General features: G+C 42.5%; 2 pseudogenes; both read right to left on the bottom strand.

Annotated features, from left to right (window-relative positions):
* Window positions 1–5,345, bottom strand: part of LOC148028538 (F-box protein At5g39250-like) — a 37,617-nt pseudogene extending 32,272 nt beyond the window's left edge.
* Window positions 5,346–8,118: 2,773 nt separating this feature from the next.
* On the bottom strand, window positions 8,119–14,276 carry LOC148028539 (receptor-like protein kinase THESEUS 1 pseudogene; annotated as a pseudogene).
* Window positions 14,277–17,604: the final 3,328 nt, after the last annotated feature.

Raw genomic sequence — 17,604 nt, forward strand, 5'->3', positions numbered from 1 at the left:
CCGTCTCTATCTCTACTGCTCTCTAATCCATCTACAACATTTTCTTTTAACATGCCCAAACTTCCCACAATGGAAACATACATATGTAGAAGAAGAATCTGTAGAAGACGACAAGGAATCCAAGTCATCATGAATAGGGCTATCCATAGCATCCACGGAGCTCAAGGAGTCCAGGGCTATCCCAACATAGGGAACCTGCTCATCAAGACAACTATCAGTAGAAGCATAAGTGGTAGAAGCATGCTACTACAAGTAGTCTTCCATCCTCACTGGAGAGGAAAGCACAGAAGCATCAACTAGGGATGCAGAAGCTCCCACATGAAAAAGACTCGTAGCTAAGTGCATGACATAACCAACCACAATAGTGTAAAGGCCAAAACATCTGTCAAAAGAGCATATGGTATTCAGCCATGAAATCAGTCCATAACCATAATGGCAAACATGACTCTGTAGTACATCAGACCACATAGTAGTATCCAAGTCAATGCAAGATCGGCAAGTGGCATAAGATCCTGCAATGGTCAAGCTCCAAGAGAAGCCCAAGTATATGTACAACAACATCCAAATAAGTGGCTTTGTAAAGTACATGATAGTAGATAAAGTGCATAGCCGGGTAAGCAACTGCTCTCGAACCTGTATGGGCAAAAGCAACCCAACTAGCATAGAAGCTAGGCAACACAGAAGCAACAAAGCCATAACCGCTAAACCCAAGAACTATCAAGCAGTCCACTAATCAAGGAGTAACCCACAAAGAACCAAGCATCAATGAGCAATGTAAGCTCAATAACCAACTGCCAAGACAATGGAGCAAGCACTGCTCAAACATGTATCTACGTCCAAGTAAATCCAAGATTCATAATTGAGACATTAAGGGCTAAATATCATCCAAACTGCATAAGTGATAAGCCGACCAAATGCATACTGCTCCACAAAATTCTGAAATGCAAGTCGATTCAAGACCAAATATCTACCATACTACAGCTAAACCCAAAAGTATCCACATCAGACATCAGTCCCATAATGGGTAGCACAAGGCATAAACCTTGTCAAGTGAAATGCTAGCTGCAAAGAAAATGATAGTGAACCAAGAATTGAGCTCTACTCTTTGCTCAAGAAGCATCCGAGAGCATAAACATCAAAGTGGCATCATCCAAATACATCAATATATCATCCTGAGTAGTCGGGAGCACCCATAAACCATAGACATAACCAAACTAGAGGTAAAATAACCTGTCAACCAAGGTAGCATAAATCCCAACCAAGAACAAAGTGTCCCCATCCAAATCAAGGCTCAATAGCACTCAAATAGCATATCTGAGCATAAACCATGATGACCAAGCATCAATACATCCAACAGGACACCCTAATGTCAACAAAGAGCATTATGCATAAGCCATCCCTGATAAAACCTTGCTGCCCAAACAATGTACAACAATAAATCCCTGCATAAATTGAGATATGGAAGCTCAAACCATGTCCCAAAGCATCTCAAAACACTGGGCAAACATCCCTAAAGCATTTGGGCATCAAATACCAAGCCTCGGGAGCATCACATAAGGTAAGAGCATGACATTTTCTTGCTGTAACTCAACTCATATCTGTTACAAAAAATTCTTGATCAGAATTTGGTAGATCTGGCATCACCATTGCGTTTGGAGCGTGCCAAAACCCCAAGTTAGACTCTTACCTTGCCTAAATCAGGTTCCAAATGCCCAAGATATGAGAAAAAATGGGATTTTTGAGCCAAATTTTGAAACATGCGCAAAAAAATGTGAGTTGCTACCATGGGGTATGCCGGTTATGCTAAGGATAAGGGGGCAAATGGGGGCATACAAGGTGCCCAATGAAGCCAAGAAAAACCTGCAAAGAGCCTATGAGGGCCGGGGAGAGGTGGGAGATGAAATCTTACCTCGAGGGGAAGAAGCCATGATTGGCATTGAAGCTCCAAGCTCTAGGTCTTCAATCTGGGCTGAAGTAATGCCGGGCCAAGCTCATGATCAAGCTCTGATCCAAAGCTCTGATACTAGTTGAAGGGGATGCAATGGCAATGGAGAAGGAGAAGAGGAAGATGTGGGAGAGAAGAGCACACACAATGTAGGTGCTATCCAACTGAACTGATAGCCTTATTGCACTATCATATTATATATGAATAAAGAATGGGCGGTCACAGTGTAGACGGGTAGGCTCAGAGGCCTTTTACCCCAACAGTGGATTTAGCTGTGAACGTTTCGTTGCGAGGCGGACTCGAAAAACCCTAGGCGAAAAACCATGTAACATTCCATGGGAGTGCCGGGCAACGACACTTAGATTAGTTTCTCAATGGATCACTAAAATGTGCTGGGACAGCTGATAGGCAGGCACGTTACAACTATAAGAATCTACTTTACATCTCTCCAAGAAGGTTGAGACTCCATGTACTCCAACAACTCCATGACGCTCCAATAACACGACACTTTGGGGTTAATAAGACCTTATAGCTTATTTCAAGAGGTTTTTTGTAGCCCCAAAGTGGAAATAAGTTAAGAAATATATAAAATCATCTGATACTTGGAACAAGACCAAGGTACCTAATCACAAACCACATGGCCTCCTATAAACCTTGCCTACTCTAGCGTGACCCTGGTCTTCTCTGTCCATGGATTTCATAACAGATCTTTCCAAATCAGACAAATATAACCCTATTCTTGTTGTGGTAGATAGGTTCACAAAAATGACACATTTCATTTCTACCACCAAGATCATCACATGCACAGCTACTGCTAGACTCTTCCTCATATACATTTTTAGATTACATGGACTCCCATATGACATCATCAGTGATCGAGGTTCCCAATTCAGATCTAGTTTTTGAAAGAGCTTTGCAACTTCCTTGGAGTCCAAGTTAAGTTATCCATAGGCAATCATCCACAGATTGATAGTCAAACAGAATGGGTAAATCAAGTGTTGGAACGAACAATATCTCCATTGCACCATCAACTACCTTTAGAATGATTGGTTTGAGCTCTTACTCTTTGCAAATTTTGCTTATAATAATAGTATCCATGCATCTACTAAGCGAAATCCTTTCTTTGCAAACTATGGCCAGCATCCAAGGATGGATGTACATCTCTCCAATCAAGTAAAGAACCATGCCACCCAAGATAATGCTCAATACCTAGCAGATATACACCAAGAACTTAAGCAATAAATCCAAAAGGCTCAGAATCAAGATAAGCACTATTCTAACTAGCATTGTCTCCAACATCCAGCATACAAAGTTGATGATAAAATATGGTTACTCAGGCATAATCTCCAAACAACAAGGCCCTCCACCAAGCTAGACCACCAGAGATTTGGGCACTTCACTATCGTAGCCCACATCAACCCAATTGCTTACCGACTCAAGCTTCCCAGCACCATGACAATCCACTCAATCTTCCATGTTTCCCTGCTTGAGCCATACCATAGCTCACCACTAAGGGAGGAGAGATCTAATCCCCCACCAACTATCCAAATTGAAGAACTTGAGATCAAGCATGTTTTAGACTCAAGAATTCCTTGAGGTCGATTGAAATACCTTGTTCACTACTAAGGATATGACATCAATTATCGTACTTGGAAACCTATAGAATATCTCCAAAGAGCGCCTCTCAAAGTTAAATAATTTCACAAGAGGAATCCAACGAAACTTGGACCAAACCACCAAGCCACTCCCCCTTGTGGAACACATCGCTAGAAGAGGGAGTGATGTCATGGACATGCCATGATCGAGTGCACAGATTAATTCTTTCTCACGCCATATGAATCCACACCCCATGCGAATGCACCCTTAACAGGGCATCCTCGAGCCAACCATGTGAATACACCCTTGCTATGTAATCGTAGAACCTTCTAGAAGATATGTCATGTCATCGCTTGCATAATTGATGATGTCATCATTGAACATTCTAGAGCGTCTTTAGTCGTCCTCTCTAACACCTATAAAAGGAGGGGCTAGCCATAGAGCTCCTCAGTCTTGCCAATGCCAGTCTTGGGAGCTCAAGGAGTCGAGACCTCCAAGTAAGTAACTTCGAGTTCCAATTCTAGTTCTTGTCTAGTCACAGTATATTGTCTTGTCTTGCCTTCTATGTTAAAGAACATGGATCTAGAACTAGATGAGCTATGGTGGACGCAAATCAAACACACGATACATGATTAGAATGGAAAATTGTAACTCAAGTGAATTAGGTTCCAATATAGATTAGCTTGGACTCATAAACACAATCTTGAGTGATTCAAAATGATTTTTCTGCTATATCAAAACGAGTGTCAAGTACATGCCTTTATAGCTTTTTGGATAGTGCCACTTTTCCTCATTGTGCCTATGGGATTCTGGGCATCTCTCATAGAGCTTCTAGAGCATACATCTTTTCTCTATCTTCCATACAAAGCCTTTAGTGGGCAAGCCTCTTTTGGGCACACATCTAGCCTCTACGGGCATTCATGTTAAGCATCATTTGCTATTCTCAACATCCACCCCCAAATGATGAGTCTCTATCCTTGCTGGCTTTTTGCTCCCCCTACATGCAAGACATGGACTATTGTAATATGCCTCATTTCCAATCCAGCATAATAGGATTTGTGTATTCATTTTGGTGACATCACCAAAATCAAGCTTGATTCCAAATGCTTCCAGTTGCCCACCCTGTGCATCCACCAAAAGGAGTGCCAGTCATGCCATGATCTCAGAAACAAAGGGATACTGAGAGGAAAATTATAGGAAATCATATGTATGTGCCTTGTAACCTGGCCCATCCACATAGTTGAACCATGTCCTGTCAGTGACACAAGCAACCTGATCCCAATCTTTCCGTCGTACGAGCAGCGAGATGCAGATGGATTCTGTGAATAACACTCGAATGCACGGATTCACAGGAATCATCACCTTTGAGGATGGGCTCTGCAAGTGCGCCCGCATGGTTGTGCAGATGTTTGGGGGAGGGTTTGCAATCCCCAGAAGGGCTTTAGATGCTAGAACCACATTTGAGTACACAGGCCGCAAGTTGATATGTATCAACGTATAATTTGAGCACGTCAAAGGAGAGCTTCGGGGACGGGAAGGGTCAGGACTTGTGCCTACAAAGGCTGGTAAAGAGGTGGTGATATCCACGGGTCGATCCACTTGGCAAGTTGGTGGTGCCCTTACCGCTACTACGGGTGATGGAGGGCCAACGATGGGAGTAGAGGAGCTTCCACAAGTAGTCGTCTTTGACTACATCCCTCCATTGCCTGTAGATACACATGTAGGCCACGAGCTCGGGCCCAGTGAGGAAGGGGAAGAAGACTTTCAAGACCTCGCTGCTGGGCAAGATGTTGTTCTGCTCCATGGCATAATGATATCACAATGCAAAAGGATTAGGGTAAGGTCGAGAAACCCAGACATAGAAAAAAGATCACTCTTTCATATTGTTCTTCTGCACGAAGACCTACAGATATAGAAGGGAAGAAAAGAATGAGATAGAAAGTATTTAGAGTATGCAATTAGAAGGAAATGTTGAATGACCATGCCCACTATCTACCTAGCTTAGCCATGGCTTTAATACCATGTTAAAGAATACAGATCTAGAACTAGATGAGCTATGGTGGACGCAAATCAAACACATGATATATGGTTAGAATGAGAAATTGTAACTCAAGTGAATTAGGTTCCAAGATAGATTAGCTTGGACTCATAAACACAATCTTGAGTGATTCAAAATGATTTGTCCTCTATATCAAAATTAGTGTCAAGTACATGCCTTTATAGCTTTTTGGATAGTACCACTTTTCCTCATTGTGCTTATGGGATTCTGGGCATCTCTCATAGAGCTTCTAGAGCATACATCTTTTCTCTATCTTCCGTACAAAGCCTTTAGTGGGCAAGCCTCTTTTGGGCACACATCTAGCCTCTACGGGCATTCATGTTAAGCATCATTTACTATTCTCAACATTCTATTATACTCCTATTGTCTTGTCACCTTGTAATCTTATAGTGTACGAGATCTTGTTTAGTATTGTATTATATCTTGTTCATCCCTGTCAAGGGAGATCTTGTAATTTTGGTATCTTGTATCCATACCTACAATCCCAGGTTGTGGTGTGCTTCATATTCTATTGAGTTATGTCGTCTATATCTACGATCCCGGGTTGTGGGATTTTCCATATCTTGTTATCATTGTACCTTGTGTCCTTATGTGTGGGATTTTCTTGTAATCAGAATTCTTGTAACAAATCTGCATCTAGTCTAGTCTCTCGAGCACAATCTAGTGCTTCCATAACACCATGTGTCAAAATATGGCAAGTCTTGTAGATCTGTGGCGGGTGTCATGATTGTGGGTGGGTCTGGAGCAATGCAAGAGATTGGCTAGGATTGCTTAGGTTGTATCAATAGTGTTTCCCTAAGCTCGTAGTGTCTATGTAAGACTTTTGCTATGGAACTCGAATATGGACGGTCAAGGAGTAATGACATATTGCTCATACCGTTGAAAGGTGTAGATGTAATATCACCTATGGTGACAGAGTCCTCTTGAGAACATAAAGCTTGGAGACAATGGTACTTGTGCGATTAATGAGCCAAGGCTTTTCAAAGGATAAGTAAGCTATATGAGGATCCTTTACTTGATGAATGTGAAGGAAGATGGACTTGGTTTTATTAATAGGAGTAGGTGTGGACGAACTAGGCTCATATTAAAGGGGACATGGCTTGTTCGAGCGCTTTTTCTCAGGATACGAGGTCTTCTCACAATGAGGATACTTAGGAAAGTTATTATACTGTTCTCTTTGCTAAAATTAGAATGGGTGTAATGACTTTGATGTGATTTTCATTCTTTTTGTCTTTATTCCTTAATTTCAATGAAAGCAAGAAAGTTAAATGACTTAAGAGGGTGTAGTAGACTCAACCATTCAATACCTCCATATTGTAGCAACAACCCATTGATTACACCTTACTTGAATCGACCAAGCAAATTGAGTGTTTAAAAAAAAGTAGTCTATACTTGAAGGTCAAAGTAGATGATCTCATGATTCATTTAGTGCTTCTAAATTTGCTTCTATTACTCCATTGCATCCAATCTGATCCACAAATGCTTTAGTAAAAAGGAAAAATAAAGAGAGAAAGGAGAAGAAATAAGATGTGGAGAAAAACTTTGTTCAATTTGTTTCTCACTCTCCCTCACACAAATTCACACTCAATCTCAATTTCACACTTTGATGTCTTAACCTTCAAGCTATGAAAGAAGAAGGGAAAGAAGTGAAGGAAATCAAATGGGAGAAGAGCTTCCCTCTCCAAGTTCTTCGCACTTACACTCGTACTTTCTCACTCTCAATAAGATGCACAAGAGGCTAAGATAGAAATAAGGACAGGCTAATCTTAAAATTGTCCACCTAAGAATAAGCTCTTCATTTTGTCATTTTTCAAATGGAGTTGTAAAAGCACAACTAAATGTACTTTTTTTTGTATGTACGATGAAGTTGCAAAAGCACCATGGCATATTTTAAGACCAAACAAGTCGTGATAGAATTCTAGAATACTATAATTGTTTGTACTCTTGCCAAGAGTTACCACGAGTAGTCATGTTTCCTTGGTAATATCTCTAGATGCTAGAGGTCTTCCATCCACAACTTCAACTGGTGCAGGATTGGTGTTTTAGAGTACTTGAATCTAGTATCTATTCACAAAGCCATCATTAGTGAAACATGCGGAGGCTCCAGAGTCAACCAAGGCTTTGAGAAAAAGGGTCTTTCTTGGCATGATCATCTGTATTGTGATAAGGAAAGTTTCCATGGATGTGGCTGGAATCAAGAGACCCTTTCTTATATCAAGGTCCGGTTATACGGTCTCATTTATAATCGGACATCCTCGTTTTCCTGCTCGAGGGTGGTTGCAGCAACTCTTGGGGTTCTTGCCCTCTTATTTGGGCAATTTAGGACAATGTGTCGGGTTTCCACAATATATGCATAGATGATTCTCTCTTTGTCTTTGCTTTTCTTGTAAGGTCAAGGGCTCGAATTTTGTATTATCTATTTGCATTGATTCGAGCTTGGTTTCTTCTCTAATTGGGTCTCTGATTGGGGCTAGCTTCCATTAGCGAGGCCTTAATTATTCTCACTTTTCTTGCTTCCTCTCGAACAATCTATTATCACACTAAATGGCTTGCATGATATAATCATTAAGTGCTTTTGCCTCAAGTACAGTGACCATGAGGCCCTTGATGTCATCTTGAAGACCCCATCTAAATTGGTTGATAAAATACTCCTCATACCAAGTGAGGTTATAGATTAATTGCCTAAATTCAGATGCATAAGCACAAGCAGGGAAGTTACCTTGTCGTAGCTTCCGAAGTTTTGTTTTTGCTACTCGACCACTGTCTGCATCTCTAAATGTGGAAGTGAGCTCGAAAAGAAACGCCTCATAGTTATGAAGTACTAGCATATTCTTTTCCAAGATTAGGGCGAACCATGATAAAACTTGTCCGCAAAGCAAAGTCCCAATGAATTCCACCTTGGAAGCATCATCTGGATACCTATCCAATTGCATGTATATATAGAGCTCTATTTGTTGCAAAAATCCCGTGAACTTCAAACCGTCACCATTGATCTTCTCTAACATGCTGATCTTGGATTCTCTTGTTGGCAGTTGATAAACACATGGAATTATCTGATACTTCCTCTGTTGTTCTGCAAGTCCCGAATCTAGTATTGCATCTCTTGAAGCGCACGGCCTAGATGCATAGGGTATTCTATTTGAAGTTGCACTTATCGTAGAAAATCCCACAGCTTGAGACCATAAGTATAGACAATAGGACTCGATAGGATATGAAGAATCCCACATGAGCAAAAATTAATCCGTACACTTGATCATGGCATGTTTGTGACACATGAGGGTCGGAGAACTAGCTAATATTTGGTGGAGAGGAAGATCGTACCCAATTTATCTTCATTGAGCAAGTCATCTTTGTAGAGGATGCTATCCCAAGAGCCATCCTTTGGACAGGTTATCAAGAGCATTGGCTATATTGGTTCTTTTCTCCTTCATTTGACTAAGGTCCTTGGAATCTCCCCGTTGCTTCACCATCAAGCTACCATCCATCCCACATGTTTCTTTCAATCCCCCAATATCTAATCTATTGGTTCCCTCACATTGATATCAATGCTGCAATTGTGGAGTCACTAGCCTTTCTACCAGATTCTCTAAGGGGAATTCCCAAGATCTTAAAGGAGCTTTTTTAGGGTTTACCATTATGCAATGGCAACTTTCCCTCTTCTCTAAGCCACCCTTCCTTATTGTTAGAAATGTCCATCCTGTGCCATTTGGTCCCTAATGTTCATCCTTGGCACATGTCATTTTTGGTGTCTTCAATAACTCCATGCTATCATCATCTGGTTGACCCAATGATTTGGCTCATCCGTTCCCAACTGGATACCCTTTGTGTGATCCTTTCGATGCCTCTCCAGTCCCATTGACATATTCTTGCCACTCATTTCCTTGGGTCATCAATGGAGAAGGGGTCATGCTACTCGGTTAGAGTTTATCCTCGATGGACTACTTTAACATTGACATATTCCAATCTTCCATCGGATTTTCTACTTGATTCACCTTCAGCCACACCTGGGATTTGAGAGGGGGGTATTAGCAGTCATTTATTTCTTTGTCTTCTCCTGAGTTCATCTCATATTTGTGAGCCTCAGCCAGAGTCTATTGAAGCTCTGACACATTCTCTGTCTGACAGTCCTTTTCTTGTGAAACCAATCTTCATCATAGGCACTTCACGTGGAGATTAAGGTTTCTCTACTTTGTCCATGTCCATGGTACTCTGAGACATGACCTGCATAACCAGCAACCAATGTGACTTCTTCAGCAGTCATCTATATTCTGCTTTTCATGGACATTCCAGTCTGGGTGGCACATTCGTGACAGGGCAGACACTTTTCAGCCTGGGCAGGCATCTTCAAAGACAAGTGGGCAGGGCTGCCGCTTCTATGATGGAGGCAGACAGCATTTTCAATTTAGACAGGCTGGAGGGTATTTTAAATCTGGTCCAACCTGTATTACAGCAGCTCTGCCGGTGGTAGCAGCATTCCCAATATATATAGGGTACCTCTCACTTGGTGCCATCATTGCATGCAGCCAGCTTTTCTGCCCTCTTTGCTGGTTCAGCTGTCACAGCCATCATTCCAGCCACATCTTCTCTCCTCAGTCAACTCTCTCCTCTGGTTTCAGCAGTGTTCAGCACCCTCACCGACATGGCTGAGACCACATGTGCAGGGCCTTTTGTACCAGCTCTCTTTTTGTGTTCGTTGAGATTTAAGTTTTGTTTACTTCTTCATATCATCTGCATTTATCTTCTCTCCCTGTCCCTTGACCTTCACTCCCCATCACCAAAGCTAACTCTTATTGGGGATTCATATGTTCCTGGAAAAGGATGGGTAGCTTACCCAGCTTGCTTCTCTTGCACCCACAAACTGGAATTGTTAATGACATTTGTTGGCGGACACGACCCACAAATGCCCAAAAAACAGAACTGAGGAAGATAATATCTATGCTAAAAGTATCCAACTTAACCCTTGCTGGTGTGCACACAATGCATATCCAAGTCTCCACTTTGGGGCACAAGGCCAAAGAATTGCATGATTAACCCTCGTGCACCCAAAGAACTACATGAGTGATACTCATCCACCAAACCCTCATTCGGCAATCAGCATCCATACCAAGCCTCTGAATGCCATACACCTCTAGCATGAAAATGAGCCTTCGTCAACAACAATCAAATTGCTCATCTAGACACCTCACACAAGTCCAAAGTGATAAATTTAATAGGAGAATTCTTGTATTTTGTGGATCCAGTTGATGAACCTCATAATCAAAGGGAGATTGGGGGTTACAAGAGTACAAATATGCAAGAACAAACCCTCTCCCCTTCAACCATTTCACAACTAAAATATGACGCACATTACATTCCAAGGGAGGATAGTTGGAGCACATCATATGCACTTTCAAGCAAAGGGGGATTACGCAGAGGTATTTCTTCCCTTGAGCACCTCCATGGCTAATCATTATTTGGGAAGCCCATTCCAGCTTGATCTATGACCAACTGGCCAAAGCAGAAAGCAGCTCACTGAAGGCAGTAAAATAGCCTTATGCTTGAAAATTTGAAATGAATTGATGTATATATGAAGTGGAATACAAAAGTGATTTGAAGCTATGCACAAGGCTAGATTTTGGTCCGTATCGACTGGTAGTACAGATGGTTTATTTGGGTCTGAGCACAAGCTTATAATGACTGGCATCTTGGAGGTCCATCATGTATGGGCATCCTAGCGTGTAATTTGAAACCTGAAGCGCCATGGTTCACAACAAACAGAACCAGTCCTTGTACTGGGACAAAGTAATACAGAAAGTCATCCACTTAAATGGATGCAAAATGCACAGCATGTATCAGAATGTGTAAAGTCATCAGCTTCTTTAGTCTGCTTCACCTTCCTTGAGGATTCAGAAGCTGCGAGAACACAGCACTTGCTGTTGCCTCCTGTGAATCCTCTTTACTTGCCAAACTATTCAGACTGTAACGATCAACAGTAGTAACTTCCCACTGCTCTGTCACAGGAAGCCTCACTGGAAGCTCCAATATTTGATTAAGGCTACTGTTTCCATCCAAAATACTGGTTATAGATGTCTCCTGTAACTGCAAAGCATACTCCAAGTTCCACAGGACATCACCCATGGCAGGTCTGTAAACACCTTGCTCGGCCAAGCACTTCTCAGCGATTTCTCCATACTTTTTTAAAGACTCCCTCTTGACAGAACCAATGAGGTGTGGATCAATAATGTGGTCAAGCATCCCCAACTTTTGCCAGTGCATAGCCCATTCAGCAATGTTAACTTGATCCCGAGGCAAAGCAGGATTGATGGCTGGACGGGCGCACAGAACCTCCATTAAGACTACACCAAATGAATAGACATCTGACTTCTCTGTCAGCTGCTGCCTCCGAAAATACTCAGGATCCAGATACCCAAAGCTACCCTTTACAGCCGTGCTAACATGTGTGTGGTCAAGCATAGGCCCTGTTTTGGACAAACCGAAGTCTGACACTTTAGCAACAAGATTATCATCAAGAAGAATGTTAGTAGTTTTCACATCTCGATGAATGATGCTTTGAGCTGCGCCTGTGTGAAGATAATGCAGACCTCTGGCAGCTCCAATGCAGATGTCAAGCCTTTGTTTCCAAGACAAAGATGGCAAATCAGAACCATACAAATGCATCCTAAGCGGACCATTTCCCATATATTCATAGACCAATATCATCTCGCAATGCTCCTCACAATAGCCGATCAGAGAAACCAGATGACGATGCCTAAGCTTGGAGAGCATCTCAATTTCTGTCTGAAATTCTGTAATTCCCTGCTGTGACCCAGGATTCCCCCTTTTCACTGCAACTGGAGTGCCATCATCCAAGTCTCCTCTATAAACTTTACCAAACCCTCCCACACCAAGGACCAAGGATTCATCAAAGTAGTTTGTAGCTTCCTGCATCTCTGCGAAGCTGAAACACTTGCCCAAACCTGACGGGGCAGACGAGGCATAGCTCCCTGTACCACTCTTGTGAGAGCCCAAGGATGTCTTGCTTCCCATACTTGTAGAATTCCCACCGTACATAGGTAGGGGAAGCCATGTAGAGGGTGAGTGCTTGTAAACTTTTGCATTTTTTCGGCACAAGAAGCAGGCCCCCACAAAGGCAAGCGCCAGGACAACCATGGCAGCTCCCAAACCCCCTCCAATAATGGCAGGGAGGGTATTGGAGTGGGAGCTGGGCCTCATCACCAAACCTGCTACCGTGCTCTCCCCATCAAGGCTTCCCGCGGAATTGTTCAGCTTCCAGACCTCAATGCCATTAAGAATCGCATTATTTTTTGTGACTGCTGCATTGGGAGTTGGACCAACTTGAATCCAGAGAGAGTCAATGCCGGCAGAGGAATTAACAGTAAAATCTCTAAAGTATGCATTATCTGCTTGCTTGGACAAAACAAGATCAAGGGATGGGTAGGCAGTCTGGTTCTGGAGATATATATTGAAGATCCTTTGGCCTGCTGCATTGAAAACTATCTCACAGAAATGAAGGCGCACGATATACACAAATTCAGGATGAACAGGAAGGACCCAAGAGAGGTTGAATGCATTCTGTGCAAGTCCAGAGTCCTCCATCTGAAGAGCTGTGGAGTAAACAATAGGGGGAGCAAAGTACGGACGGATAGAGGAAGGGTATTTGATAGACTCACGGTCGGTGGATATATTCATGGCTCCCGCTGTTGAGAACAGAAAGGTTTCACCGGGCAGCCATGTCCGGTAGAGACCGACAGAATCATTACTTGGCAATACAACAGGACCTCCGACATTCACCCTGTGCACACATTCCAATGCGATGGCTGATAGGCCCAAAGCCTGGGGTGAATTTATCCCCAGAGGGCTAGAATCATCAAGAACAATGTCGTCAGGCATGGATGTTACCTCCAACGCATTGATGAAAGCGACTGAGCCGTCACTAGGGATGAAGGAGACCGAGAGGACATCGGATGTTGCATTGACAGAATACTCCTTGAAGAGGAAGTCGGTGCCGCCGGGTGATCCAATGGAGGAGGCCGCGCGAAGGTTGGCGAGGAGGGTGAATCCGTCGGCAGTAACAGAGAAGATGGCGGAGTGGAGGTCAAAAGACTGGTATGCGAAGGGGTAGAAGTAGAGGCGGAGCCAGTACCTGGAGGCGGCAATGACGGGGAAGGTGTAGGTGAAGGCAGAGGGGGAGGGGAAGATGCGGGCGGTCTGGAGGAGGGGGGTGGGGGCGAGGGAGGAGGAGAGCCGAGCAGGGGCGGAGGCGGAGGCGGGGACACTGCCGGTGGAGGGCGAGAGGAGGCCGGGCGGGTCGGGCAGCCAGGTGCGGCCGTCGGCGGTGGTGTTGGAGGCGGCGCCGCAGTTGAGGAGGTAGCTGAGGGGGGGCTTGAAGGGGGCCACTTGTGCAGCTGCAGCAGGACGGGGCAGCAGTACCATCATCAGCAGGAGCAGCGACCAGAGAAGGAAAGAACAGAGAGCCATGGACTCTCTCTCTCTCTCTCTCTCTCAGACTCTCTCGTGTCTTCCTACTGCAGCGTGGCAAACGTCCGCATCATCCCGTCATCTTTGGTTCTTTCTTTGGCTTGATCGGATGCATGCCATAGACAGACAGACAGTAGACACACACAGACAGAGAGAGAGAGAGAGAGAGAGAGAGAGAGAGAGAGAGTGTGTGTGTGTGTGTGTGTGTGTGTGTGTGTGTGTGCGCGTGTAATTTGTAAAGGCTGAGAGTGTGAGAGAGCTTCTACTCAACTCAACTGTACCTATAGCCAAATGCCAGCCAATCTTCCTGTCGGTTAGCAAATGTCCTTCTCCGTTTCGTCAGGATATTTTTTGATCATCATTCATCTTTAATTCAGCCGCCCGTTCACGGCCCCTCCGGAGTCCGGAGTCCGTATCACACAATTTCCTCGGACTGACCAACCGGCGGGGGGTAATGGTCATTGGTCAATGGTGCCAGGTAGGCACTGGACTCTGCAACAAGCTCGGGAAATGATTGGTAGTTTGTTGAGCCATACATACTACAGAGGCTTAGGGGCCAGGGCTACATCTTTGTTCTTTCAATTCATACTGGGGACTCGGGAGTCGGTAGTCGGGACTCGGGACTCGGGAGGGATTTGGAAATTATAAGGGGCTGGACACGTGCAGGTCAACTGACCTGCCCAAGTCACAAAAGTGGCCATTGACCTGCGCGTGTTCAAGAACTCTAAACTTTAACCCGTAAAACAAGGAACCTCATCTAGTAACCCAAAGCACCTTTAAAAATAGAGGTGCTTGGGTTTGCACTATTGGCTCTATATATGTGGAAGTGTGTTGAGCATTGGATTTGTCTCTCTCTCCTTTGATCGTGGTTTCTCTCTTACAATTCGATTTGGGTGTACGAATAATGTGTTGGTACACAAAGAATAAAATGTATTTGTACTCACGACACGTAAGGGTGCATTCACATGTACAACTAAATAATATATGTGTACTATACACAGAGGTGAATAAAGGGCCTTTATCCTAACAGCTTGAGCTTGCACCTTGGATCGTGGAGCTACCAGAGTGCTTGAGGGAGGAGGCAACTCGATTGGGCATTGAGGTAAGCTCACTACACTTGTACCTGGGCCCACTATCGACTCTACCTTTGCTTGGCTTCTGCTCTTCATGTTCAATATCATTCTCAACTGACATCGTGAACTTAGGGGTGGCACGACTCTGGGTAAATTCCTTTTCGCACAATTTGGAGAAGGCTTTTTTGAAGCCCTTAACCCACATCCCTTTAGGATGAAACAAACCCCTCTTGTTAGAAAAGTGTGGGGCAAAGAAAGCACTGAGATCCTTAGCCCACGTCCCTTTAGGATGAAACGAACTCCTCTTGTTAGAAAAGTGTGGGGCAAAGAAAGCACTGAGACAATGCTTATAGATTTGTTAGAACCACAAAAAGAACAACAAGATCACAACGAACATAGAGAATAGACTTCGAAGTTTGAATCCATCTAAGGAATGTATAATGGCAAAGGCTGTGGGCAGCCAACAAAGTGTTGCAATCTCCATCGCTCCAACAAAGGCAACGTGCTCATATCTAAGTGTATAAAATAGTGGAGGAGAGGTTGCCTATAAATAGGCAAAAAGTAACACAACAATAATGATCAGTCTAACAACAATAAAATGTGGCCCAAAATACCAATCAATCAGTATTTAATGTGCCTAACATGAAAGTGAAATGCACTCACACTATAGGTGCTATCACTAAGGATATGTACCTTGCTAACACCCTCTCTTAAATCATGGGTGATTGGTATAATAAAATATATCTTACTACTATATTTTTTTGGTTGTAGGTTTGGAAAGCTCCGAACCTCTAGAGGGCTTCCCGAACCTACCCCCTTCTCAAACCTCTATTTTTAATTAAAAAACCCTCTCTCGTACGTTTAATCACTCCCTCTCTCTTTCCCCTCCCCTTTTTAATTAAACCCCCCTTTTCTCTCACGTGTAGGCTCTCTCTTTTATCTCTCTTTATTGGTTAAATCAAACTTTTCACAAACATCTCTTTCTCCCCCTTTTTAAATCAAAAGTTTCTCCTCTCTCTCTCTCTCTCTCTCTCTCTCTCTCTCTCTCTCTCTCTCTCTCTCTCTCAGATTAAACTTTCTAATTTAAAAGTTTCTTTTTTTTCTCTTTTTCCTTCTCTTTTAATTAAATAGTTCTTAAGGATAAAATTTAAAAGAGAGAGAAAAAATTATAAATTTATAGAGAGATTGGAAGAGAGAGAGAGAGAGAGAGAGAGAGGAAAAGAGGAGACAAAGCGAAAGAACAAGGAGATGAGAGAAAATAAACTAAAATAAAAGGTAAAGAGAGGGGATGGAAGGGAGAGAGAGAAGAAGAAGAGAGTGAGTGAGTGAGGGGGGAAGAGAAAGAGAGAGAGAGAGAGAGAGAGAGAGAGAGAGAGAGAGAGAGAGGAAAGTTAAAATTTCAAAGAGAAAGAGAATTAAAAAAGGAAAAAAGAAGAGAGAGATAGAGAGAGAAGGAAAAGATAGGAAAAAGGAGGGAGAAGAAAAGGGTAGAGAGAAAGAAAGAAGGAAAGAAAGAGAGAGAATAAGAAGAAAAAGAAAGAATATGAACACATAGAGAATTATAAAGGAAATATAAAATTTAAAAGAGAGACATAGAAAAAGAAGAAGAAAATTTAAAGATAGAGAGAGGGAGGGAGAGAAGAAAAGGGGAGAGCGAGAGATAGATTTATATTTAATGAGAGAGAGAGAGAGAATAAGGAAATGAAAGAAAATAAACTAAAAATAAAATGTAGATAGAGAGGGAAGGCAGCTCCAAACTTTCAAAGGGCTTCTTGAACCTAACCCCTTCCCAAACCTCCCCTTTTTAATTAAACCCCCTTTCTCTCACGGTTAATCACTCCCTCTCTTTTCCTCCTCCCCTTTTTAATTAACCGCCCCTTCTCTCTCAAGTGCAAGCTCTATATATATATATATATATATATATATATATATATATATATATATATATATATATATATATATATATATATATATATATATATATATATATATATATAACTTTTCACAAACATCTCTTTCTCTCCCTTTTTAAATTAAAAGCAAGCGCACGCTGTGTGTGTGTGTGTGTGTGTGTTAGAGTAGACTTTTTAATTTAAACTTTTAGTTTGTTGATTTTAAACTTTTTAGAATAAACTAAAATGAAAAGCACAGAGAGAGAGAGAGAGAGAGAGAGAGAGAAGAGAAAAAGAAAAAAGTGAGCGGGGAGGATAGAGAGAGAGAGAGAGAGAGAGAATTATAGAGAGAGAAAAGATAAATTTTAAAAGAGAGAAATTTAAAAAGGAAAAAAGAGGAGAGAGAGAGAAGGAAAAGAAGAGAGAGAATATGAACAGAGAGAGAATTATAGAGAGATAAAATATAAACTTCAAAAGAGAGAAATAATAATAATAAGAATGAAGACAGAGAGAGAGGGGAGAAGAAAAGGGGGAAGAGAGAGACATATAGATAGACAAAGA

This window comes from Lygodium microphyllum, chromosome 11 (assembly GCF_053477565.2).
Source record: "Lygodium microphyllum isolate KBCC chromosome 11, Lygodium_microphyllum_v1.1.10, whole genome shotgun sequence".
Classification (NCBI taxonomy): Eukaryota; Viridiplantae; Streptophyta; class Polypodiopsida; order Schizaeales; family Lygodiaceae; genus Lygodium; species Lygodium microphyllum.